Source organism: Caretta caretta, chromosome 5 (genome assembly GCF_965140235.1).
Source record: "Caretta caretta isolate rCarCar2 chromosome 5, rCarCar1.hap1, whole genome shotgun sequence".
NCBI classification, from domain to species: domain Eukaryota; kingdom Metazoa; phylum Chordata; order Testudines; family Cheloniidae; genus Caretta; species Caretta caretta.
Genome location: NC_134210.1, coordinates 78,568,837 through 78,596,789, shown reverse-complemented (window position 1 = coordinate 78,596,789; position 27,953 = coordinate 78,568,837). Strand labels below are relative to the sequence as shown.

Sequence of the window (27,953 nt, the reverse complement as noted above, 5' to 3'; positions counted from 1 at the left end):
CCCAAGAACAATGGGCTGAAATTAAACCAAACCAAACCAAACCAAAAAAAACCCTTACTATTAGGAAAAACTTCCCAGGGATGGCATTTATTAAACTGTAGAGTTGTCTCCATAAGGAAACAGTGGAAATGCCATAGCTTGACACATTTAAAATTACAGTAGGGAAAGAACTTCTGGACTAAGTGGACATAGAAACATATATTAACAGCAGTTTGTGTAACCACTGTTTAAACAAGCTGCAATTAGGATATGCTTATTTCAGTATGCTCTGCATTACTACCTATATCCTTTTAGACTAGTCTGTCAAAATCAATCAATCAAATAAATAAATTACCATTCATTAAAGCAACTATTACAGTTTTTCCAAAGGAAGTTGGTACTGGTGAACAAATGTTATTTATAGTAGAGATGCCATAATCTTCAGTATATCCCAGCTGGCTCTCAAACATGTTTCTCACACCGTTCTTTAAAAAAAAAGCTATAACATAAGGTGTAAGTAGATGTAATTGCTGGAAGCTGAAGCTAGACAAATGCAGATTAGAAATATGGCACACATTTTTAACAGTGAGGGTAATTAATCATTGGAAAAACTTATCAATGGTCATGGTGGATTCACTATCACTGGCAATTTGTAAATCACGACTGGATGTTTTTCTACAAGATATGCTCTAGTCCAAACAGGAACTGTTTTGGAGAAGTTCTATGGACTGTGTTATACAGGAGGTCAGAGTAGAAGATGATCACAGTGATCAATTTCTGGTTTTATAATCCCAAGTCTATACATATGACAGCGATTGTGTAATATATGTCCTTTCAATCAACTTACTAGTTAAATGAAAATAATCAGGCTTTTACCTTCCTCATCAATCATCTATCTTCTGTTACAGGTACATAGCATTGCTGGTTTCTGGCCTATCTGCACAAGTTCATCATTTCACAAATCTATAAATGATTTCTTGAAAACCTTCCTAAGGACCCCACACCGATGAAACTTAGGTAGGCTCCAAAATGTGATTAAAAACATAATGCAAGACATCGATAAATGCATTACATTATACTTGTATCATGAAGGTCTCTCCAACCAACCTTCTAGTAAAATTGTCTGAGAAGTCAATGAAGTTCCTTTTCATGAGGAAGCTGAGAGGTTTTGAAATTGATCTTTAATTTACCTGTTGCAAAAAAGATGGATAAGAAGATACTGTTAATCTCTAGGAGATTTTTGTCCTCAGTAAATACTTCACTGCCTAGTTTTATCCTTTAGAACAGGACTTAACGTAGTAACTATGAGAAGGGACCACTTGAGACAAAGCCAGCATTTTGCATGAACTCAGAGAAAAGATGTGTGCACATGAACTATAATGACCATTTTATTCTAAATATGTTGGCCTTGAACATACCAAGTCACAACCTTGCTACCTCATTTTATGGAAGAACTACGTATCAATACGCCAGTTATCATCTACTACAGTTAGATACCTGTGTCAGAACTAGAATCATAACCAGATTCTGTGATAATCAGCTAGCTAGCTAGCTAGATAATCAGTTTTTTTTTAAGGTTTTTGTGTGCAGAGCCTAGAAAGAATGCTCCATTTTCCCTCTTATTCACTATACTTCCAATGCAGGAATAGGCACAGCACATACTCTTTCCATCACCAGAGGGATACAGTATTGATGGGGTCAACTTACTTTACTCTTTCAAATTTAAATGGTACACAATAGAGATAATGAGCCTCATTCTTCACTTCCTTGCAAGTGTGTAGATATCTACAAATGGGCAAAGCGGGTACAAGAACACTCCCATTTTGATTTAGTAGCATTTTTATACCCACTTTGTACAGGTTTAAAAGACTACACAAGGTTCAGCAGAATTGTGGTGTGCAGAAGTGTGCAGCTGCTGCCCTCCATTTCAAAAGACAACAGATAGTCAGATTTACCCTTTAAGCCATTTGGTGCTTCTTCCTTCATCTTGTGCAATATTCTTCGGAATGTTTTTCAGACACCAGGTCTTCCTACTGCAGTTAAAAACTAGACCACAAATGTCCTGCTGACAAATTCTAATCTAAGTCATGGGTTAGATTCCATACTATGAAATACTAAAACTAACAGTAAGAGGATCTTTTAATTTGCCATTCTGTAACTTTTCATCCACTACTATTCTATTCTCCACACAACTACTCAGATTCCTCTGCTTTGCATTACACATGCTTTTTGTTAGAGCCCAATCCTTTAAGTGCCTACAGAACGCCGATAACTTCAATGGGAGTTGCATGTATTGAGGATTCACAGGATCAGGCTGACTGTTCTCAAGTGATCACTATTGCCAACACATGGAGAAGCATGGAGGAAGTGAAGAAGCCAAATGTCGCCTTCCTTGGTTGGGATGATCACCAAGATACAGGAACACTGGTGAGAACAGTAGGAGAAACAATGGAGAAACAGGAGGAACTTTTCAAGCTGAGAAGAGTTGCATCAAATGTCTCCTGTTTGAACATAAGGAGCAACTGCATGACTTAAAGGATTATTTTCAATGGAGACAAGATTTCTGAGAGGTGACCTCACAGTTTTAAAGGTGATTGATAAAGAGGTAAGAAACTGTTTGCACAGCTGAGTATTTCAAAATCTAGAGAGATGCCATCTAATAATTTTTAATGGGAATTGAGATAGTTATTTCACTAAAATATCACTGACAAATAATAATTCACCAAGTAAGACCATAAAACTAAATAGTAAAAATGAGCAAATGACAGCTATAATTTTTTAATGGCAAAGAGGAACCACAAGATAGATCAAAGTGTAACAAACCTGTCCCTTCGTAATTGTTTCAGAACCATCCTTCTCTGCGTTGTCACCAAACATCCTTTCACACACCAGTAGTTTTATTCTTTTTCTATACCCATTGTACTTCTGCTTTCTGCACAACAAAGTATCCATGTGGAAAAAGGTGATTCTGATCATACTGCTGTTCAGTTGAGGTCAGAGTGTGGCATTTAGTCATTGGTCTGCACTGGAAAAAGCACAGAGCCATACTGCCTAAGAGGCTTTCCAGGAGGGACTGTACTTAGTAGACAATTCCTATCTGAGCTGCTTGGCATAAAGAGGGAGAGCACACACTGAACCAACCCTTTGGGTGGGACAGCCTGCTGCCACCTGACCAGCTCTAGCTCCACTTAGTCCCCTGCCTCCATTGGGGTGGTTTATATGCCAAACAGTGTTAAGAGGGGGCAGTCCTTGCACTCCCAAGGATAGGGTCTGCTATTGTGCCCATCAGGGAGCACTACTGCGCCAGGCCTAGGTCCAATCTGCTGAAGGCAATTATTGGAAGTAAAATGTGTCCCAGCTCCACATTCTCCACTTCTCCCACAAAAAATAATAGCAAGCAGTATGTCTATTTTGTAACCACAGAAGAGCCTAGCTAGTGAACAGAGGTTGGGAATACTTCTATTTACTGAGAGAAATGCTAGCAGAAGATGTTCAGCAGACAGAAGCTTAGCTTCAAAAGGAAATATTTAGTTTTTCGCAATGGACAAGTAAGCAAAAAACAGTGATTGGTTAGATTTAGTTTAAAGGCTGAGCACATAATTTGGTTTTAACTGTACAATGTTTAGTTTTTAAGCAAGCAGTGTCATAGGAAAGTTTGCTTTCATGTGTAGTCGCGCCATAATTTCTATTTTTATTAATATAATTTTCTGTATCTATAAAACATACCATCATTCTTGGCACATGACCAAAATACAAGTGTAATCACAACTTTACTGGAAATATATGCAGCATTGGGTAATGCTGTCAGAGAGTACTCAAATTTTCCAACATACTAGAGTCAGTCAGTTTACGCCTATGGGGGCAGAGGGATATTTTTTACACTCACACAAGCAGATGTCCTCAAGGTGGAATCCACCCCCCCAGGTTCCATTCGGAGAAGCAGTTTATATTTCCAGCCACAACTGGCAGGAAATTTCCTGGTGGAAGCTGCCTGGGAGGTGCGTAGGTTCAATCTCATGGATATGTTTGTCCCATCTCCTTTCAATATGTTGGCAGTGTTGGCCTGCTCCATCTCTTTCAGAGCAGAGGCCTTGGGCAGTTTGTGTCACTGAAGCCTCAGTCTGGAGGAATTTTCTGCTGCCACATTTTGGTTTCTGCTGTATATGATGGAAACCACTTCAAGCCAAGGGGTGCAGCAGCACCCCCGGCACCCCTAGTTCCAGCACCTATATCTGAGCCTCTACTGGGTCTAGATGGTGTTAGACTGCCCATATGAAGAATCTTTTTCATTTCAAGAACTACGTCTTTGTAGTGGACAGCTTTCTGCTCTGTATGAGAATTTTTTGAACCTCACAGGAGCAGTTTTCGTCAGCATTGCTCAACCCACCAATAGCCAAGCAATTGGATCCAAAGACTTTGGGTCTGAGTGCAATACATGACCATAATTGTAAGCCATTTTGTTCAGGTGATCTGGGAAATGGATGGGAGGCTGACAGGACATTTGCAATAGGTTTGATGGCCAAAATTATCTCAGACAGTATGGAACTACCAGGATGAGCATGGCCTTGTCCCACCTGACCTTGAGACCAGGAAAAATTAGTGAAAAGGCATATAAATGGCCTGAAGATCACTGTAGCAGGAAGACTTATGGCAAGAAAATGATGCACAGGTGTCCTCTCTGGAGCAATACATACTCAGCATCTTGGAAAGATTTGTACTTGGACAGAGAGGCTCTCCTAACACTTCTATTTTTAGCATGCTAGCTTGATCAGAACTAGCATGTATCTCTCTCCGCAAGTTGGCAGCCTCTCTCAGTGCCAGACTTTGGTACCAGAGGTGACAGCACTAGCTTCCATGCTGATGGTGTCAACTTAAGCACTGGGTTTTTGTTCGCTGCTGGGATCTTCTCCATGCTAATTTTAGGCATCATAAATTTGCTAGATGGGGTGGTCCTGGATGTTTTTTTTCCTCCCAGTACATGCTAGGCTCTTGTACCTATTTTGGGATCTGAAGAGACAGTCATCGATTGATCCAGGAAACAAAGCTTCAGTTAAGTATCCCACAGCTTGCAAGCTCTCAAAGAGAATGACTGGTATACGGAGCATCTACCATAAATTACTCTTGCCCAAGCAGAAGAGGCACCTCCTGTGCCCATCTTTTAAAGACATCAGCCCACCATAGGAAGGGCAGGGACTGAAGCCTGAAGGCTTAGAGTCTGCTATGTTGAGATGCCCTATATAGAGTCAAGTGTAAAAGGGGGCCTGACCATCCAAAATCAGGCCAAATGGGTCAAGTTCATTCACAGCAGTCCATCATGTGTGAAGTAGAAAAGTTCTGAAGAGTTTTAATTGGAGCTACAGAGTAGCAGATGGGACACCCACAAGGTCCCGTCTCACTTTCACAGGTAAGAAGAGGGAACAGAAAGCATTGGGGCCACTCCACCCTCTATGCCCTCATACAGAGGCACAAGAAGGCACAGGGCACATGTGCACCCGTGATAAACACAGCTATTTAAACAACTGATCTCACATGCATAAAGGGCATGAACACCTACACATACTCTGACGCATAATGGAAGAACCAGCATATTTCCACTGCCCTCAGAATTCCCTACTCTGTGTTTTTTAACTCTGTCAAGGGGAATGCAGAAATCTCCATGTAGGAAAGTATGTAGCTCTCTCTCTCTCTCTCCAAGGAGCCCTCCTGGTGATGGAGGGACCCAGAGAGCTATATGGAAGGACTAGCTCCTTACATAACTGCCCTAGGAATGGGAAGGGCAGAACCTAATATCACCAGGGAGCCTAGAACTTCAAGCCACATCTTCTCCACCTGTACATGCTCAAGAATCCTTCCCTGACGGGAGGACTGGAGGCTACCTTGTGAAGTCAGCTTTCCAGAGTTGGTTGTAAACACTATTCCGCTATAGATTCACACACAGAACTCCCATTACTAATAATGGGAGTTATGGCTGAGCTTCAATAGGAGACCAGGCATACCCACAGTATTTTAAATGTTACAGACACAAATGTGTAAGGACTTGTCCCTCTAACCAATTGTTTCAAATTGATAGAGCGCAATACTGAAGTACTTGATAAACCATATTCCATTTTGTAAAGTGATGTTTTCCAATCTCTCATTTGTCTGAACATTACTCATGGTCTGTAAAAAAATCTATAAGAATGCATCAGGATCATTTACATGGTTATTTCCAATAGGAAGACCCTGAAGCTGTATACAGAGTCCTTCGGATCTATTACAATCAGCTGATAGGCCTAGCAGGTAGGAAAATAGATTGCTCATATTTGGAAATCTAGAAGTGCACAGAATGAGCAGGTCTATTAAGAAATACCATACATGAATTTATGTGCTACAGAGCTTGAACTTCAGATTTACACTCCACAGCTAAAAATGACTGGCTGCTAATGTAGCCGAGATGCACCTAACAGACTGCAGTGCACTGTGCTGCCCGCTCAAAGAGTCAAGTACAATAAACTAAGCTGGGAGCCAGAGCATTCAGACTGTACAAGTCAAGACATCTGTGCACATCCCAGTTCAACACTTTGAAAATCCACCCGAGGTTACAGTAGACACGATGTGGACTTGTTCTTGCACATTAGCCAAAGAATGAAGCAGTAGTTCTGGGACTCGCTGCACGAACTCCAAATCACCACCTCTCTCAGACTGAGTTGGGCACTGAAGAGTAGATTATACTTTGTGAGGGGGGGATGCAGTAGAAAGGCCAGCTACATTTTATTAAATATCCCCTAAATTCTGTTTGAAAGACTAACAGGGGAACTACTTTCTGTTTTCCCCTCTGAAGGGTTATGGCAAAGGTACATACAATACATGCTATTTTGTTGTCTTCTCAGTTTTATGGGGGTATTTTCCCTCAAGGAGACAGTATGTATCATATTGCTTTCCAGGGGTTCAATGTCTGTAGCAAAATTGGGATTTGCAAATATTTTTAATTGGATTTTTTATAAGTGTTTTAGTTTTTCAGCATCCTGACTGTCTTCAAACATCTCTCGTTAAGGGGGAAAAGGGTTTTCTTATTATTATTGCTTCTAAAACTTACATTTTTCACATTACCATTGAAAATCTAAATTAAATTTAATAAATCTAGTTTTATAGTATCACCACATAATATGGTTCTCGCTCTCCTCCCCACTAAACCAATCAACTCAAATACATTCTAAAAACTGAAAAAGGAAGGATAAAACTTCTTTGGATTTTTAACTTTTGTACTTGGATCCCAACCTTCAGTTGTAGGTGTGACGCTGTATAAAAAGAAAGATGACCATTCTTACACTAAGGTATAACCACTAATGCAGAACCCCTGTTGCACAATTGTGATAAATCCTATGCAAACTATGCTTTGTAAGATACTACTAGAAAAGTTGTGATCTGTTGAACAATGTTATCCTATTTATATGCATGCATTCTCACTGTATATGAAGTTATGAATCTTTGTTATGTGCTTGTATCTCAAAAATGTTGTGTTCCTGGATAAGACAGATTTACACTAAGATCAGTCAGCCATGGTAGATGGGCCATTAAGGATAATCAACTATTCCGATGGGGCTCTCCTCATGATGCCTTAGAGAGCATATTGACAATGGAGGCCCAGGGATTCAGCTGGGCATGTAGGACATGTGATCCCTGATTCCATGTTTGTGACAGTAACTTTCCATGCACATGGGCTGAGGCTGAGGGGGTCAACAAGCAAGTGGACAAGGAGATATAGTGTATTTAGATTTTGGGAAAGCCTTTGACAAGGTCCCTCACCAAAGGCTCTTAAGCAAAGTAAGCTGTCATGGGATAAGAGGGAAGGTCTCATGGTTTGGTAACTGGTTAAAAGGTATGAAACAAAGGGTAGGAATAAATGGTCAGTTTTCAGAATGGAGAAAGGTAAAAAGTGGTGTCCCCCAGGGGTCTGGTCTACATCTTGAATACTGCGTGCAGATGTGGTCACCCCATCTCAAGAAAGATATATTGGAATTGGAAAAGGTACAGAAAAGGGCAACTAAAATGATTAGGGGTATGGAACGGCTGCCATATGAAGAGAGAATCGAGATTAATAAGACTGGGACTTTTGAGCTTGGAAAAGAGACAGCTAAGGGGAGATATGATCAAGGTCTATAAAATCATGACTGGTGTGGAGAAAGTAAATAAGGAAGTGTTATTTACTCCTTCTCATAACATAAGAACTAGGGGTCCCCAAAAGAAATTAATAGGCAGCAGGTTTAGAACAAACAAAAGGAAGTATTTTTTTTATCCAACGCACAGTCAACCTGTGGAACTCCTTGCCAGAGGAGGTTGTGAAGGCCAAGACTATAACAGAGTTAAAAAAAAGAACTAGATAAATTCATGGAGGATAGGTCCATCAATGGCTATTAGCCAGGATGGACAGGGATGGTGTCCCTAGCCTCTGTTTACCAGAAGCTGGGAATGGGTGACACTGGAAGGATTACTTGGTGATTACCTGTTCTGTTAATTCCCTCTGAGGCACCTGGCATTGGCCACTGTTGGAAGACAGGATACTGAGCTAGATGGACCTTTGGCCTGACCCAGTATGGCCGTTCTTATGTTCCAAACTGAAGACTAACGAGGAGTCCTTGTGGCACCTTAGAGACGAACAAATTTATTTGTGCATAAGCTTTTGTGGGCTAAAACCCACTTCATCAGATGTGATATCACCTTCATGCCTCTTTCCTGCTCCACATCTCTGGATATGGTTAAGGTTACATTTTAGTCACGGGTATTTTTAGTAAAAGTCATGGACAGGTCATGGGCAGTAACCAAAAATTCACGGCCCGTGACCTGTCCATGACTTGTACTATATACCCCTAACTAAAACTTGGGTGCTCTGGGGCAGGGGGCCAGGGATACCAGGGTGTCGAGGAACATGTAGCCATTTCTGTGGAGTCCCTCCTTGACATAAGCGCCGCCCAGAGCCCTCATCCCCTCCCGCATCCCAAACCCCTGCCCAAGCCCTGAGCCCTCTCCCACACCCAAATTCCTGCTGGCTGGCTGGGGGCAGTGGCCTGAGACTGCCCCTGCAGCAGTCAGTGCACATGGCCCAGGGGCTGTCTGAGCTGCTCCTGGATCAGCCACACCGGCTGCTGCAGAAGTCACGGAGGTCCCCGAAAGTCATGGAATCCATGACATCTGTGACAAACTCGCAGCCTTAACTATGATTTCTAACAAAGGGAAGCTTTGAATAATAGACTGAGGACCCCCAATCTTTTGGGTGATCCAGAGAGACTTACTGCAAACTAGCAGATTTAACATTACTGATATTATTCTCATCTACAAACTCTAAAATCAACTGTAATGTATATGATTCACTTTAACCATTTAATAACACACACCCCCCCACACCCTTTCAGTTTAGTTTACTAAAAAATTGTCTGCCAGCGTGGTTTTTGGGTGAGATCCAGAAGTACATATTGATATGGGCTGAGTGTCTGGTTCTTTGGAACTGGAAGAACCCAATACATGTGGTTTTAATAATAATTTATCATAGAAGTCTTTTTTTTTCTGGGTGGTGTATGAGGGGTTAGAGGGCCTGACGGCGACTGTCTGTGGCTCCATAATAGCTAGTACAGCATTTCGGAAGCACATATTTGTTACTGATTTGGTGAAATCTTAATAGAATATACCACCAGCTTGGGGTGCATGCCCTGGTTTTTTGGCACTCTGAACTGAGACCGGCACTCTTAGCTGTGTCCCATACCAGGCAGCATGACAGTAGGAGCCAAATCTAAGCCAATGGGTTGATACTGCAACTTTACTTACATAAGTGATCTCCTTGAAATGAGTGAGATGACTAAGGGATTATTCACACTGCAGTACATTTAGTCCCAAATATGAACTCTGAACTCACAAAAGGCACTCAACAATCTACAAGTTACAGCTCCTTCAAGAAAGCATACATTTTCCTTTTTAAATGTTAGAAAAACATCAAAGACATGAGACAGAAATGATCAGACTAAAATTAAGGACAAAACACTGAACCAAGTAAAGAAAGAATTACAGTACCTATGAAGATATGAAGAGGAAATAAGTTAAGTTAGAACAAAACCTAAACCAATCAATAATAAAATAAAGCATGCATAATACAGTGGGAACTATGACACGGATATATTTTTGAGCAATTAATGTATAATGCTTCATGTTTAAATTGGACAGCTAGTAAGTGTTTCATTGTAATTTTTACAGTCTACAAAAATATTTTCTTAAACAAGCCTACCAAAAATATCTCTGAATACATTTGTTTTGAATACTGGTAATTTAATTATAATTCTAAACCCAAGTTAAAATAGCACATCCATATACAAACTTTGTTTGACAAAGTTCTCTCTAGAAATCTGAGCGTGCAAAAACACTACAACTGAACAAACCTATACTTTTGTCATTCTCAAGAACTGGACACGGACTTGAAAATATTGCTTAACAAAATAGGCTTAAAAGATATAGACTTTCTTTCTCCACTTGCTATGAAATTTTAGTGCAACATTCACTCTGAGTGAAAACTGCATCTCTTAAAAAAACATACATATACAATGATAATTGTAATTTCAGATTGAATTTATGACTTTGCAAGTAAAACACAAAAGTTGCATTCACAAAGTGATATTTTCAAATCAAAAGCCTGCAACCTTGATTTCCATCTTTCATAAACCTTTATAACCTGTCTTAACAATATAAAGTCTTAACAATATAAAACAATATTTATTATTAACCTCTCTACATTTTCTAGGCTACTTTAAATATCAGTGTCAATGCAGCAAATTCACAAACTCAAAGGAATTCTCAAAGCTTCAAAACATCACTAAAAATAAAATTAATGGGTAAATATCTGCATTTAGAGATTAATATTAACAAATTGTGAATGTGTATTTTTCAGATGATTTTACCAGTTATTTTCCACTGACTCATGGCTGTTGGCAGGAATGAACAACACATTTTTAGCACATTTTGAGGATGCTCAGCATTCACAGACACACACACTATATATGCATATACAATGGATGCCACTTAATAACAATCCTGATATTAACAACTTCTGATTAACAGGAACATTTTGCTGGGAACCAATCCCATCCCATTGACTTTAATGTTAATGGGATTCTGATATTGGCAACAGGCTTGCTGCTTATGAACAGCTCTTTGGCCTGTGTGCCCTGGCTGCAACCCTGCAAACCTGCCATATCTGGGAGGGGAAGCTGAGGTCAGGACAGCCACAGGAAGGGCTGAGGCTTCCCACAGTGAGCAGGGACACTGGGGGCCGATAGGGCTGCATGGGTCCTCTCTATGCCCACCATGCTGAGCCCTGGCCTGGCCCTAGTGGCTTGGGCTTGGTGTGTCCTGGGCACTTCCTTCCCTGGCTGAAGCCCTGGAAACCTTTGAATCATAGCAACTTTTTCCTGGGAACAGAGAGGTCGCTAATAAGTGGAATCTACTGTATCCATCTCCTGTGCATATATAATAATGCTAAAGCTATATGTTATCATCTGTTTTTAATACTAAAACACCAAATAATTTATAATGCAGAACTATAGGATATATACAGAACACTGCATCAATCATACACAAATACTTGTGCTGTCCAACGTTTCTGTAAATCCTCCATTAAACTCAGATTTGAGAGTGAACCAAAGACTTATATGGATCAAGTCATGGTTGCTTGGAACACTGAAAGAGAAACATAAAATGATGTACTATTTCATGTCAAGATTATCTGTAGTTCACTTCATTATTTCAAAGATTACTAGCAACTGAAATACAATGAACTTCACATAAAAGCCATTGCTTATTCCTTTTCCTTAACACGGAAGGCAAGCTACTAGATGATAATCAGGAGATCAACTTACAGTGCTCCTAAATTATCTGACACAAACTGTACCCTGTTAATGTAAGCAATGAAACAATAGAAGCTTGTGTGGCTATTTAAATGTACAGTCAAAAAATGCAGAGCAAATTAACTGTCTGAATGCTAAAGAATTCTTGATTCACATTTATAATTTCCAAAATTAGTGTGATTCTGTCATAAGCCATTACTCTTTACATCAAACATTACTTGTTCTAGATGAAAAACATATTGTAAAGTGTCAGTTACACCATGCCTCCTGAATAGTTGATGAACTACATAACCCAGGCCCAGCCTTTTGCAACAGGAGCTGCCAATACAGGGTTAATACTGGGTGGGCTTTCTCGCCAATTCCCTGCCCTCAGCTTTACCTTTCAGCACCCCCCATCATGCTTGTGGGTATACTGATGTAGTGAAAACTACATTATTTGCTGACCTTTCTGTGACTTCATGTGCGGGGGGGGGGGGGGGGGGGGGGAGGGACACACATGAAATTTACTAAAAAATTCTATGCCAAAACTGTAGCCTTAACAACGTAAAAAGTTCAGGTAAACACTGTAATTATATCTGAAATATTCTGAAATGGTGATTTAACTAATAAAATGTCAGTTTCTGTCTGTTTTCCCAATACTAGGCAAGGTCCTTTTCTAGCAATTCTCTTACTGACCATAATCAGATCTGGAATTAATTTTGTAAAAAGTTAATCACCCCCAAAAGTCTCCTCAGATACATTTTACATTGTGGAATGGATAATTGAACTAGAACTTTTATTTTAACTGATTCAATAATTAAAATATCTTTGCTCAACTCATGTCAAATACAAATAGCTACTGTTGAGGCATGGATTGGTTGAGATTTTTTTTAAGTTCACAGAGAGGTACCTCTGCAACATTTCCCTAAATCCTTCATTGTGTTCTCTAAATTTCCTGAGCCAAATTAAATAATCACCCATTAGAATTTCAATGTCTTGTAATCCCGCAATGGTTTGTGTGATCACTTTTTAAAATACCTTGGGAACAGAATTAATGCCAAATGGCATTCACTTACAATTGTAACATTAAAACAGTGTATTAAAAGTTATTTAGAGCTTAACTCATCTAAATTTGCTTGCCAAAAATGCATGTCCTATATCTAATACTGAGATGATTTTTGCTTCATATTACCATTAATTATTAATTTAAAATAATGTCTCTCCTAAGTAATATTATCTCCAGGTGTTATAGTATCTCCCAAATTTATCCATAATTTGTGTAAAATCCTCTGTATCTCCTTGCTCGCATGTAAACGCACTGAATGTCAGCAACACTGCTGGAACCAAGTCTCTTTCCATATTGTCCCGTCTGTTGTATCATCCTTCTTTCCCTGTCCTGCCATGCTGTTATTACCAATTCCTCTCCTTTTGTATACTCCTTTTTTCTGACTTGAACAACCTAGTCCATTATAGTTTGTCAGCTCTGCCATCTGCAAAATGAAAATTACAGGTATCGTCTGTAAGTATCATTTGGCAAACCCTAATAAACAAAGGAAAAAAAGAGAAACACACCACTGCATAATAAACAAATGACCAGCCTTATACATCACCTCCTATAAGAGGGATGTGTATGAGAGTTTGCTGGAGTGTTTAAAAGTTAAATACTGTTATTTTCAGTTAATTTTAAGACATCATCAAAAATAATAAATGAGATAAATAATAAGATAATTCCAGACTCTTACTGAGTGCAGAAACTAGGGATGTCAATAGGGTTTAAAAATAGCAACCGTTTAACCTTTTAAAATTTTATCAGTTAAACAGTTAACCATTAAGGAGTTCTTCGGGTCCTGCGCCCGGCAACCAGGATGCCGGGTATGGGGTGGCAGTTGGGTCCCGGATGCGGGCAGCAGCGGAGTTTAATTGTTAACCGAAACCGATAAGACTGATGCTTACCAGTTAACCAGTTAAACTTTTACATCCCTATCTGGAATAATTCCACTGACCTCTCTGGAATTACTCCAGATTTACACCTATATAACTGAAATCGGAATGTGGCCTTCTGGAATCACAGTTTACCTGAATTATATTAATGAGAAAGAGAATGTAGCTTCAGAGTAGCAGCCGTGTTAGTCTGTATTTGCAAAAAGAAAAGGGAGTACTTGTGGCACCTTAGAGACTAACATATTTATTTGAGCATGAGCTTTCGTGAGCTACAGCTCACGATGAAGTGAGCTGTAGCTCACGAAAGCTCATGCTCAAATAAATATGTTAATCTCTAAGGTGCCACAAGTACTCCTTTTCTTTTTGCGAATGTAGCTTGTACTTCTGCAGCTACAGTATACTGGCTTCATAGTGTTGCTAATGTTAAAAACAAACAAGCAAATTTGTTTTGAGCAGGCAGCAGACATGACTTAAATAAAATAATAATCATTTGTACTTTTTGCCTTCCATTAGAGCAGTGTTTCCCAAACTTGGGATGCCACTTGTTCAGGGAAAGCCCCTGGCAGGCCGGGCCAGTTTGTTTACCTGTCGCGTCCACAGGTTCGGCCCATCGCGGCTCCTACTGGCCGCGGTTCGCCACTGCAGGCCAATGGGGGCTGCAGGAAGCGGCACGGGGTGAACGGCGGTCAGTGGGAGCCGTGATGGGCCGAATCTGTGGACGCTGCAGGTAAACAAACCGGCCTGGCCCGCCAGGGGTTTTCCCTGAACAAGCGGCGTCCCAAGTTTGGGAAACACTGCTTTAGAGAATCTCAAAACAATTATATTTTTTAAAAATTTCATTAAAAGAACTTTGTCTAGGTTTTGAAGCCAAACACTAGAGAGTTAGGAAATGGCTGAATTCACGTTGCCCGTGCTTTCTTAATTTAGACCCCTGTGCATATGCAGTAAGATACAGTCTTAATTACACATCACATGCTATTTTTCCCCAGGACCTCTGCCTCATTCAGTGCACAAGCAGGCGAGTACTCAGGGAACAGGGCCACTATTCAGAAATGTTTCTCCTCACCCTTCAAGTAGTAGCCCCTGCCTCATTTACTGCACCCAATCCAGTATTTCTGTAGCAATGAATGCAAAATGATTCACTTCCTCATTGCCTTTATTAGTGTCCTTACTATAATATCTGAACACCTTACAAGCATTAATGAATTTATTTCCACTACAAAATAAAAGGGGATTATACCTCATTTTACAAATGGGGAAACGGAGACAAAGAGACAAAGGAATCACTGTCAGACACAGCTCAGAACTCAGGACATCATGACTCCCAATCTTCTGCCCATATCTTCAGACCTGCACTTAACCACTACCAGAGGTACTGGGCACGCACTGACTTCAGATGCATGCTCAGCAACACTTCTATATATTAGGCCCCAAATGGCTCAACCTGGGCACTCAGAAAACGAAGGACACACAATTAGCCACCTGCCAAAATTCTGGCTTAAGTTACTTGTTCAGCATCACATAGGGAGACTGTAAGAGAAGCACGGATAGAACTGAGCAGTCCCATGTGGTATTTGCCTGTCTTAACCACTCCTTCTCTTCCTACAGCCCCCCGCCTTACAATCCAAACACATTCTAATTTAGAGGACAAATGAGGCAAGGATCCTACATAAGAACAGCCATACTGGGTCAGACCAATGGTCCATCTGGCCCAGTATCCTGTCTTCCAACAGTGGCCAATGCCAGATGCTTCAGAGGGAATGAACAGAACAGGTAATTATCAAGTGATCCATCCCCTGTCGTCCATCCCAGTTTCTGACAAACAGAGGCTAGGGACACTTCAGAGCATGGTTTTGCATGCCTGCCCATCCTGGCTACTAGCCATTAATGGACCTATCTTCCATGAACTTATCTAGTTCCTTTTTTAACTCTGTTATAGTCTTGGCCTTCACAACATCCTCTGGCAGAGTTCCACAGGTTGACTATGCATTGTGTGAGGAAATACTTCCGTTTGTTTGTTTTAAACCTGCTGCCTATTAATTTCATTTTGTGACCCTTAGCTCTTGTGTTATGAGAAGGAGTAAACAACTCTTCCTTATTTACTTTCTCCACACCAGTCATGATTTTATAGACCTCTATCATATCGCCCGTTAGTCATCTCTTTTCCAAGCTGAAAAGCCCCAGTCTTATTCATCTTTCCTTGTATGGAAGCTGTTCCATATCCCTAATCGTTTTTGTGGCCCTTTTCTGTACCTTTTCCTATTCCAATATATCTTTTTTGAGATAGGACGACCAGATCTGCATACAGTATTCAAGATGTGGGCATACTATGGATTTATATAGAGGCAATATGATATTTTCTGTCCTATTATCTATCCCCTTCCTAATGATTCCCAACATTCCGTTAGGTTTTTTGATCGCTGTTGCACATTGAGTGACTATTTTCAGAGAACTCTCCACAATGACTCCAAGATCTCTTTCTTGAGTGGTAACAGCTTATTTAGACCTTATCCTTTTATAATTATTATTGGGCTATGTTTTCCAATGTGCATTACTTTGCATTTATCAACATGAAATTTAATCTGCCACTTTGTTGCCCAGTCACCCAGTTTTGAGAGATCCTTTTGTAGCTCTTCACAGTCTGCCTGGGACTTAACTATCTTGAGTAGCTGTGTATCATCTGAGAATTCTGCCACCTCACTGTGTACCCCTTTTCCCAGATCATTTATGAATATTTTGAACAGTACTGGTCCCACTACAGACCTCCTTGGGGATACCACTATTTACCCTTCTCCATTCTGAAAACTGACCATTTATTTCTACTCCTTGTTTCTATCTTTTAACCAGTTACTGATCCGTGAGAGGACCATCCTTTTTATCCCATGACAGCTTACAATTTTGTCCACCACCCAACCCTGATTCATTATAGGAGCACTGTGCATTCTGTGCACTGAAAGAGGCACATTGAAGACTGTATCGCAATGTATACACACAATGGGTATGAATTATGGGACCACAGGCTTAATTCTGGCATTTCCTATCTTTCCAGTATTTGACTTTGTAACCTAAATGACAATACTTTAAAAATTCTGTATGTGATTTCCTAGTTTTTTTTTTTTAAAGAAAAAGGTTAAAAAAAAAATCGAACTGTAATAGTTCCATGTATAAAATTTATTCCCTTAATCTGAGCATGACTTGAAATATAGGACTAACTATGTTAGCTGGCAGCAAAAGGCCATTCCCCCGGGGGCGGGGTGGAATGGGTTGCTGAGGTGACTTGCTGAATCTGGGAGGGGAGCCTGGCCTGGCCCTCTCTCTTCCCTTGTTCCAGGAAGTGCGGGAGCTTCTTACCCACCTAGCACCTCCAGAGGGAAAGATTGCTGGGTGGGGGAGCCCAGTGCAGTTCTTTCTCCTCCACTCTATCTTATTTATCTAGGGTACTTACATGATCCCCATTACTGTAGTATATCTGAGTATCTGACAATCTTCAATGCATTTATCCTCACAACACTCCTATGAGGAAGAGGAATGCTATATCTCTATTTTACAAATGGGGAACAGAGGTACAAAGAGAGAGGCCGAGGGCCAGATTTAAAAAAGAGTTTAGGCACCTAAAGATGCAGATAGATGTTCAGTGGCCTAACCTACGTAGGCACTATTGAAAATCCCACTAGATGCCTATCTATACATTTAGGCACCTAAATGCCTTTGTAAATCTAGACATAAGAGATTTGACCAAGATCACAAAGGAAATCTGTGGTAGAGCAGTAAACTGAATGTACGTCTACAAAGTACCAGGCTGTTGCTCTAACTATGGACCACCGCCAACTCTTTCCAACTTCTTCCTGCGGAGACTGTCTTGCTTCCAGGGATCTCAGTGCAGCATGTGCTGCCAGGTCCCGGCCTCTCATTACAATGTTCATATTCAGTTATTATTTTTACATGCTGCCAAAATTTTGCTGACAATGCAACAGAAAGAAAACAGCAATTTTCAAAAGTTTATACATCAGCCAAAATTGAATGGAATTTCATGGGCCAAAGAAGGACTTTGTTCATGAGACATATTTCATGGACCAAAGAAAGATCTCAGTGCCTTGTTAATGCTGAATTTCAATGATCCAAACTGCAAACAATGGAAGTGTTAGAGCTTCTCAAGACAGTATTGCAAGAGTCATTTCTAATGGTAAGTGTTAGACAACTAAGTGTTAGGTCTCTATCAGCTCCCCACATTAGAAACAGATGTTGCTATTAGCACCCTTTATAATGAGTAAATTCAGTACACTGGTCAGGTTTTCTCCATTTTACTAATGGGTAAACTGAGGCAGAAAGACTTCCTTAAAATCAGTCAGAGCCAGCATTAGGAATTCCTTGCTCCTAGGTAATCCACTAAACAGTGCTGCTATTTTTCCTTGAGCAGCAGGTAATGGAAGCAATAAGGTAACATTTTTACAATTGCCTTTTTTTTTTTTTTAAACCACAGCTGCAATTTGAGGAAGGATGGGGGAAAATAATGAATTTATTTCTATTTAGTCATTTATCTAAAGAGAATATTTTTAATTTGGCATATAAGCAAGCTGTGACATTTCACCAGCCTGAACAGCTCAGCTTCACCTTCTGTCACCAAAACACGTGTTATTTAGAAACACATTTTGTTGCATCCTATTTCTTAATTTTTGATTTATCACCATAGTTTTTGCATAATATATTTTTGTGGCTCATGGAACATTTACACAAGCTCACCTTTTTTCTGTTTCATCCTCATCCTTAAAAACTATGGTTTCTGCCTTAACTTTCTTAAATTACATTTGGGGGTCTTTTTATGGGAGGAAGGGCAAACATATTTCCATTACAAATACTTCCATATCAAATTTTGGTGTATGACCTATTAATGTCAAATATTATTGCCATAAAGAAGTGTCTTAAACAGCAGCATATCTAAATACCATATTTTTGAAAAAAAATTCCAGCGCTTAGAATATGGTACACTTTAATAACAGAGAATTTGACTGACAACAAAAAAAAAACCAAATCAGCTCTTTATAATGTGGGTCTCTTTCCTGATATATACAAAAAGATAAACATTTCTATAAAATGTGATAAATACAGGTTCTTTCAGTATAGTTGAAGTCACTGCTTTAGTCAAGACCATGTGTTTATGTTCCCTCATAAATAGCGATATAATTGCCCTTTTTGAAACTGCTACATAATTGTACTCCAGGTTCTAAACTTTTATATAAAAAAGTCTCTAGCCCTTATGGTTTTGAAGAAAAATTTCCATACAGGAACCAAATGTACACTGATGCAATTTTCAAAGGCTACAGGGAGCATGACGCAATAATACTAGGTCCTTGTCTACACTGCCACTTTACAGTGCTGCAACTTTCTCGCTCAGGGGTGTGAAAAAATACCCCCCGAGTGCTGCAAGTTTCCCAGCGTGGTAGCTACTCCCCTCATGGAGGTGGGTTTTTTTATAGTGCTGGGAGAGCTGGTGCCACGACTACACAGCAGTGCTTTAATGTTGCTAGTGAAGACATGCCCTAAGAGAGGTGTCAAACGTTCCCATTCTCAGCTTCATGGGGTGTTAACTCATGAGCCTAAATGATAATGTAAGCAACCACACAAGTACCAACTACTGCAATGCCGATAATTTCAGTAGAAACCTCAAACTATCAGTAACATGCTTATCCATCCCTGTTGGATGCCGTGGCAGAGCCCGGAACGGTATACTGTGGAGCAGCTGCTGAATTCGTGACCTCTCACTCCAAACTTATTTTTGCATTGGCCTAAAACTGGGAAGAAAAAAGAGCTACCCAAAGCCTCTCCTGCATCATGGGTACCAAAACCCATCTCTCATGCCCCCTTGAAAAACCTCAAAACCAAAAATCTCAACAGCTGTCACAGTCTACAATACCTCCCCCACACCCAAAGCTTTATTTAATAACTAATACCAACTATTTTTTTAATTTACCTGAATTTGCCACAGACTTTTTTTAGTTCCCCCCACCAAAGAATCCCATAATCCAGAAACCACTACTACTCTAGTGCTTTGCTGAACAAAGACACGTGTGTTTAAGTGCTTTGCTGAATCACAGCCAAAATGCACACCAAAGGTGCAGTGCTCAAGCATGCTTGTCTAACTTAGATGCATGTTCAAAAGTGAACTGCAGGTGCACAGAAGCCCTTGTCTCAGTTCATACTCCCTGGTAAATGGTTAGGGGAGACCTCCCATAGCACTACTAAGGTCCACAGAAGTGGTTTGAAGAAGAGAAACACCATGGGAGCTTGGAGGATGGTTTGAAGGGGCCCCTAGAGTAAGAGGAGCCACTGATTTTAAATGAAATGATCAGAGATGTAGATAGACTGCAGGTCAATTTATCCACAAATTGGGTACAACATGGGAAATCACAGTATAAATTTCAATATACTATTTACTAATATGCTAAGACCCTCAGGAACTACTTCTCGGTGGTGAATTGGTAGTTCATTATTTATGCCTATGTAATCTTTGATTTATTGTAATGAGAATACCAGTTTCAAGGTGCCAATTTTGATGTGAAAAGCTATCTGCTTGGAATTAAACTGACACCACCAATGCTTTTCACGATGGCTATTGAACGTTTATGAGACAACTCCTACTTTTGGTCACAATGGACAAAAGCCAGATTTATACTGATAACCAACAGATATAAGGCTTAGTAGTCTCATACTAATCCTTGAGATGGTCAGACCCCTGAAGATCTTATTTTCAAGAATCTTATCATTAAAATTATTTGTCAACAGAGCCATCTTGCATCCAGAAATTAATAAACAACATCAACAAATTAGCAAAAGTACAGCTTGATAGACTAAAATTAAACAAACAGAAGCAAATGCACAGCCTCTTATCCTCCGTGTTTGTCACAGAGATCACAGAAGTCACAGATTCTGTGACCTCTGTGACTTCTACCGTGGCCAGTGCGCCTGGCCCGGAGGCCACCTGAGCAGCTCGGGCAGCTGGTGGGCCAGGTGCACCGGCCACTGCAGGAGCAGTCCTGGGCCCCCCAATCCCGCCCCCCAGCAGCAGTAGTTTGGGTGGCGGGGGGGGGCTCAGGGCTGGGATGTTGAGCAGTGCTTATCTGGTGGGAGCTCCCTGGAAGGGTGACCGGAACTCCCCTCCCTCAGCTCCTAGCTCCATGTGCTGCCTCCGCCGCCGCAGCTCCCATTGGCCGCGTTCCCAGCCAATGGGAGCTGCAGAACTGGGGCTCGTGGTGGAGACGAGGCAGCACATGGAGCTAGGGTCGCCGCTTCCCGGGAGCCGGGTAGGGAGCCTGCCCCAGCTCCACCAGCACCCTCCTGGGTCGCACCTCCCTCCCAGCACCCACAGCGCCCCCATGGGCCATGCCCCCTCCCCCAGGACCACCCTTCCAAACCCCCTTCCCCCAAGTTTTAGTCAGGGGTATTTTAGTAAAAGTCATAGACAGGTCACAGGCCATGAACTTTTGTTTACTGCCTACTACTTGTCCATGACTTTTAGTAAAAACACGTGCGACTAAAACGTACCCTTACCTATAATGTATGAACTGCTCCATATACATTTTTAACAGTATATCATACATGGATGCAGCAAGCAAAAACCGGTTTGCAAAATAAATGGATTTAGAGATTACTGAAGATAAGACTTCTAGTACGGGGCAATTACAAAGGTAGTCCAATTTGTGGGGCTAGCCACTTTGCCAGTGTCTTTCTAATAGCCAGAATCTTAAATCATCAATTACCCTGATCATATTTATATTTTAAAAGTCAGTTCCCCTTTTCCTAAGGATCACTTAATATGCTGTGCACAGATAACAAAAAGTATACATGAGAAAAAAAATTAACAACCATCATGTAGCTTATGTCAAGCTAATTACTTTAGTCAAACATTTCATCATGATGCTATATAACACAAGCCTTATACAATAGGATACTCAATAGCTGATTCTCTCTTCCTTCTTCTTCTTCTAATGAACTGCCAGCATGTTTCCCTATTATACTGTCTCTGTTGATTGACTCCTATTTTCAGAACACCTATTAATTCAAACATATCGAGCACTAGCCAAAAAGTCCAGGTTATCGCAATTCTACTGTAGCTAGGCGAAAACATGCACCACGTTCAAAGATACAGTATAAACTCAAATTTGTTTTTTTACTAGCGATTGTAAAATGCATTTACTTCACATTTAAATCTGTTTTAAGTCAAAATAAACCAAATAATGGTGTTAAGCATACATCCATTTCCTGATCATTCCTTTTTGTAACAAAAGAACAGTTTTTGCCCATGTCCTAGCAACAAGCACAAATATTATATTGTATCCAATGCTCAAAACATGAGTTTCCAAAATGATAGGTTAGTACTCAGCTTAATTAAAGAATATGCTTTAAGAACAATATCTGAATGTACAACAGCAGCAATAATAGCATTTGATTAAAGTTAGTGTTTAGAATAACAATTTTTCCCCTTTATACAGATAAAGAGAAAAGGCCAACAGTCTAGCATGCACAAGAAAACATGCGAGGGAGGGGAAGTATTGATAAAGGAACAGTTTAGAATAACCTATTTACATCTTAAAATTAAATATAGAAAAATACAAAATGCTGTTAAAAGCACAATAGTGTTGTTTACAAAACTATTTTGAACACAAATTTGGTGCATTTACGTACTTCTTAAACTGTTCTTTAAAAAACAAGAATAAGACCTGTGCATAGCAAAGGATGATCTCCATACTGACCAACCTATGAAAGTTGAAATGCATAAATCGCTATTTTTGGTAACTGTAGCTTCTTTATATTGTATATCACTGGTAACTTTACACTTGAAGATGAAATTACAAGACAGATAAACAGCTGTTGGAATTTCTACCAGACTATTTATGTGCCTGTTTCTCCCCACCAGCAAAGAACTCCTCTGTGACACCTGGATCAATAATGTATCTGATGCATGTATCCTATTTTAATAGTGATAACAGTCCTGTTGTTGCAGGACTATTTCCTTGTGTTTTTAATGATGCACCTGCTCCATGTGAGCCATCCCTGCCCCCTTTGACAAAGAAATACCTTGTATCTGGCAAAACACCAACACCACCACTGTCCGGGTCCAAGCTCCCTTTATATGACAGCCTACTTGTTTTCACACTTCATTCAAGCTACAACACTTCTCAAATACTTTTTGACATATTTTTCATCTTGACAGTGAAAATGATTATTTCATACTGTGTTAAATACTTAAGTATTCTGGATTATATACAGCAAAGAGTTGACAACTCTGGTTCATTATAAAGACTTTATTAAAATAACTACATGCCAGCAAGCCTCTATTTCAGGTCAGAGTAAAAATCAAAGGGCTAGATTGTGCTTAGCGCTAACGCAGTCACAGAGAGAACCAAGGTTCTTCCCTCCCTGTATGCTACCATGTTAGTGCCTCCTGGATCACTGCTGCTGATGCTCAGTGAATCACCCAAAATGTTCCTTCCTCCGGAGCAAGTGGGGGGATAGGCAGAAAACCGAGCCATTGCTCCACTACACCCACCTAATACTGACCAGAAGATCTGTTTAGAAGCATGAGGGGGTATGCTGCATCTCATAAAAGCGTGTTGCAAATTAGTTCTCCTCAAAGTACACAAAAGGAACCACAGCAAGCATTGTCCCACTAAAAGGCGCCTCTCTCAAGCACACTGCCTCCCACTGGTCCACTTGATGAGGTGCACCTACATACCACTCCTCACACCAGAGGTGCGCAAACTACGGCCCACGGGCCACGTCCAGCCCATGCGACCATCCTGCCCGGCCCTTGAGCTCCCCTCCTGTTCTGTCCCCTCTCCCCCGCAGCCAGCGCTCTGGCCCGCTGCTCCTGCCAGGTAGCACAGCAGCAAGTTCCTGCCGCTCTGAGTGGCACGGTAAGAGGCAGGGAGCGGGGGGGGTGGGGGGGGTGGAGTTGGATAAGGGGCAGGAGGTTCGGGGGGGGGGGCAGTCAGGGGACAGGGGATGGTTGGATGTAGCGGGGCGATCAGGGGATGGGGAGCAGTTGGGGTTGGATAGGGGGTGGGGTCCCAGGAGGTGGGGGTCCCAGAAGGGGGCGGTTAGGGGACAAGGAGCAGGGGGGTTGGGTGGGATGGGGGTTCTGAGGGGGCAGGCAGTGGGTGGGAACTGGGAGTGGGCAGATAGGGGGCGGGGCCGGGCTGTTTGGGGAGGCACAGCCTTCCCTACCCGGCCCTCCATACAGTTTTGCAACCCCGATGTGGCCCTCTGTGCAAAAAGTTTGCCCACCCCTGCCTTAGACAAAGCTTTCTGTACCTTAAAGGCAAAATGTAGCCCAAAAGAAGCTAGGTCATACTCTCATGATTTTCCCCATTTCAGGAGAATCACTATCAAACAGCAGACTCTGTTGTACAATTATTTCAAATGAGAGCATTACCTAACATCTAACTTACTTGCCACAAACCCACTCATTTAAGAAGGCATCTAGCAGGATATTCTCTGTGAGGGTCGCTCAGCTTTGGATCTCGCCCTCCACCATTCCCTCATTCTAAACAGTTAGACTTTATAAACCTTCAGGGCATGCTGTAAAGCACATCTGCTTTCCCTAGCTCAAAGGGGCAGGGAAGATTTACACGGCAATTCATAAAGATCTGAAATATGTTTTTAGTTGCTGGGTTATGACTGAGTTAATGATTGGGCAAAGAGGAGTAGCCTGTTTAGCTCTATTACAAATGGCATTTTGCTAACTAAAAAGGCTAATAATGAAAAAAATATTTTCTCTATACATTGGGTTAAATACTGCTCAGTGCTCAACCTATTTACTCAAGTAGTCCTACTGACTTGACTTAGATCCTATATTGGAACTCGTGCCATTGGACTGACCAGAGAAATAGACGTTTGCAGGATCATACCTAACTGCACCAAGTGGAATTATTTTTATTTTCCAATTGGAGGATCTGATCCTGCTCCCATTGACTTCAAAGGAAGAAAGAGACAGTACCTGCCAACCCTAATGTTTAAAAATCATGAGTCAGGCCCTTCAAAAATCATGGCTTAAAAATCATGAGATTTTAAAGACTAATAAAATGTGGGTTGTTTTTATTTGCCTTCTGTTTTTTTGGAATCTTTAGGGTGCACTGGGATCATATTTCCAAGCTTTTCTCTGCAACCATAAGGCTAGAAACTTAGGGCTTTTCACATGGTGGGGTAATATGCACTACAAGGGTGTGATTTCTGATTTCTACAGTGCACTAATGTGATGCACATTAACTGATCTATGTACACCCTTATAGTGCACATTACCTGCCTCTGTTGCCAAGCCCTAACTCTCTATGTAAAAAATAAATAAATAAAGCTCACAATCAATTGTCTCCATGTGCTGAGGCTTCAAGTCAAACATCAAATATGAGCTGGCAACTCTGAAATCAAGCGTTAGTATATTTCAGAGCTAATTGATATGCTAAGAGCCTGACCCTGCAGCCCTTACTCATCCAAGTTGTTTTTACTGGTACAAGGACTCCCATTGATATCAGCTTGAGTAAACAGTTTGTAAATTTCAACCCTGTATTATTAGAATAGCCTTGGATTAATTTAACTGTAATCTAAGATGCAGTCCTTCTATCAGATAGACCTGTAGTTACTGTTCTTAGAACTAAATAAATGCAGTTTCTACTAATATTTCATTATGGTATAAAAACAGCAAGCTTTTCTTAAATTTTCTTTTAACTATCAATATGTACCAGTAAAATATGTACAGTGTTTAAAACCATTTTCCCATAAGGGATGTCTGGGCTGAGAACAGAACACAAATAAATTTGCATTGGCTTCAAATTTCATAGCAAATGATTTTTACAGTGGCACTTTGGTGAACTGACACCATGTATATGCTTTAGCTCTAATTAAATCCCTCAGATAAAACCCTAATTTCATCTGGAAAATACAACCCTGGGCTGGCTCCACTTTATAGGGGAGAGAGGAGGCTCTTCATTTCTGCTATCTGGATCTGTAAAAGCGGCAGAGTCCTGTGGCAGCTTATAGACTAACAGATGTACTGGAGCGTAAGCTTTCGTGGGTGAATACCCACTTCTTCAGATGCATCTGAAGAAGTGGGTATTCACCCACGAAAGCTTACGCTCCAGTACGTCTGTTAGTCTATAAGCTGCCACAGGACTCTGCCGCTTTATTTCTGCTGTCATTGTCTTTCTTTACAGAGCTGGGTGCTATTCTTCCTTGACTGATACCTGTCAATCATATGCTGATAAGAAGTACAGGGCTCTGTTTCTTGTTTTAAGAGGGAAACAACAGGAGCATTCCTCCTTTTTCACCAGCTATTCACAGGCAAGCCAAAATACCACAGGAACAGACTATTATATTTCAGGATTTAGTTCAAGGAACACTGAAAATTGTCAACAATAGTTATTTCTGAAACCGATTTCTTCTCCGCAAGCAGAGTTCAGCAAAGAATGCTAGCATTTCCTGTGGAAACTGTGTGGCTGCCAGTAACGTCCTCCTAATTTTTCTTCTCCCTTTTCATTGTTTTGTTTTGTGTTTAAAATAAACACACCCTGGCATTTTGACAACAGCCACAATAACCCTTTACCTCACTTACCACCTGCAGATGAAAGTCATCAGGAGAGGAAAGCAAAGGAGCCACATTTCAGCAAGCAGCAAAACCAAAGCACACTGTAACCCAGCAAGAGAGGTGGCTGAGGATGTCCAAGTCCTGAATGCTGGATTTCGGGGAGGTAGCAGGCACTTCCCACACTATTCTATTGTGTATTGGTTTCACCCCACCCGCCACCTCTCCCTGTATGTGATGCTGCCTTTTTTCCGTGCCCGTTTTGCACGAAGTGGCTCGTTGAAAGGAAGACACAATAAGCGGCAATACTAGACAGGATGCCAGCCAAGGGGGTGGGGGGAGGAACATCGATGCCCCATAAGGTAGCGGTAGAAACTGCTGCCTCTTGTGTGTCAACCATCTCCCTGCTAAAACAACCCCTTGGCTGCAGCGTTACTATAGAGACACCGGGTCTGTCCTAACCCCTGCCCGGCGAGGCGCTGCTCTCCCGGAGACAAACAGCGCCGTGCCCTGCCTGGGCTGCCAGAAGGGATGCGAAGCCCGGAATCCGCCTCGCCGTGCACCGCGGCGAGGGAAGGGGGGTGGGGCCCCCGTAATGCAAACTTGGAGCCGCAGCCTCCGCTGCCCCCTCCCCCGGGGCTCTGGCTGGCCCAGGCTCGAGGGAACTTTCGCTCACTCACCGCGGGGCTCTGCCGGCCACAGTGCTGCTGCTGCTCCGCGGGGCCGGGCTCGCGCCGCTCCTGCCGCCGCTCGGACTCCGGCAGAACGCGGCCCGGGCGAGCTCGGGGACGCTGCCGCCCGCTGCTTGCGTCACAGTCACGCCGCGGCCATTCCCCACGCCGGGAATTCGGGGGGCTGGGGAGAGCCGCCACGTGATGAGCAGGCGAGGCGCCGCCGGGCGGGAAGAAGGGGAAGGGGGGGGGGAGTCAGGCAGGGCGGAGGCGCGTGAGGCTGCCCGCCGCGAGCTCCCCGCCCACTCCCCTGCCGCCCGCAGCCCCGCCAGCTGCCCATCCCGCCCGCGCTCGGCCCGTCCTCGCCTTTCCGCCGCTCCCCTGCGCCCTCGCCTCCCGCGAGCTTCCCCACGCGCACGCTCGTGCTTCTTGCACTTTCTCCTCCCCCCCACCCGGGACAGAGACCCCGGCTGCAGCTCGGGGCGCCCCGTTCCTACTCCGTCCCCGCCGCCGGCGCCGTGCGGCTCCGCTGCCCCGGGCATGGGGCTGAAACCGGACAACGCCAGGAGGGGGTGCCGGGGGTTGTATCCTTCACACACACACACACACCCCAGGAATCGCCCCCGCCCGGGCTGCTGGGGGGAGATTTCCGGGGTGAACTGCTGGGGTGTTTGTTTGTCTAGGGCTCGATGCCCCTCTCCTCAAGTGGGTCAACGATCGCTCCTTGAGAGGGGTCAGCTCGGGTGAGGGCTGAGCAGAAACGCCTGCCTTCTTCGGACCATGCCGCCTGGCAAGAGCCCTCCCGCACGGAAAGAACGGGAAAGGCCGGGCGCGTGCCCTGGTTGTGCCGCTCACGGAATTCCCTCGGGGGGTTCTGCTGTCTCACCCGGCGCCACTCCAGAAGCGGGTCCTTTTAAAAACACCAACATGTGCTAAAAGTAGCAATAC

General features: G+C 42.2%; 1 protein-coding gene across 3 annotated transcripts in view; it reads right to left on the bottom strand.

Annotated features, from left to right (window-relative positions):
* SNCAIP (synuclein alpha interacting protein) overlaps positions 1-27,138 on the bottom strand; it is a 99,344-nt gene extending 72,206 nt beyond the window's left edge. For 2 of the 3 annotated variants that reach the window (XM_048849385.2, XM_075128624.1), the window contains exon 1: positions 27,015-27,138. The gene's annotated coding sequence lies outside the window, so the exon portion shown is untranslated. Of the gene's footprint in view, positions 1-26,364; positions 26,621-27,014 lie in introns of those variants that run through there. The other variant, XM_048849384.2, reaches the window with a different exon arrangement.
* Between the last annotated feature and the right edge of the window lie 815 nt (positions 27,139-27,953).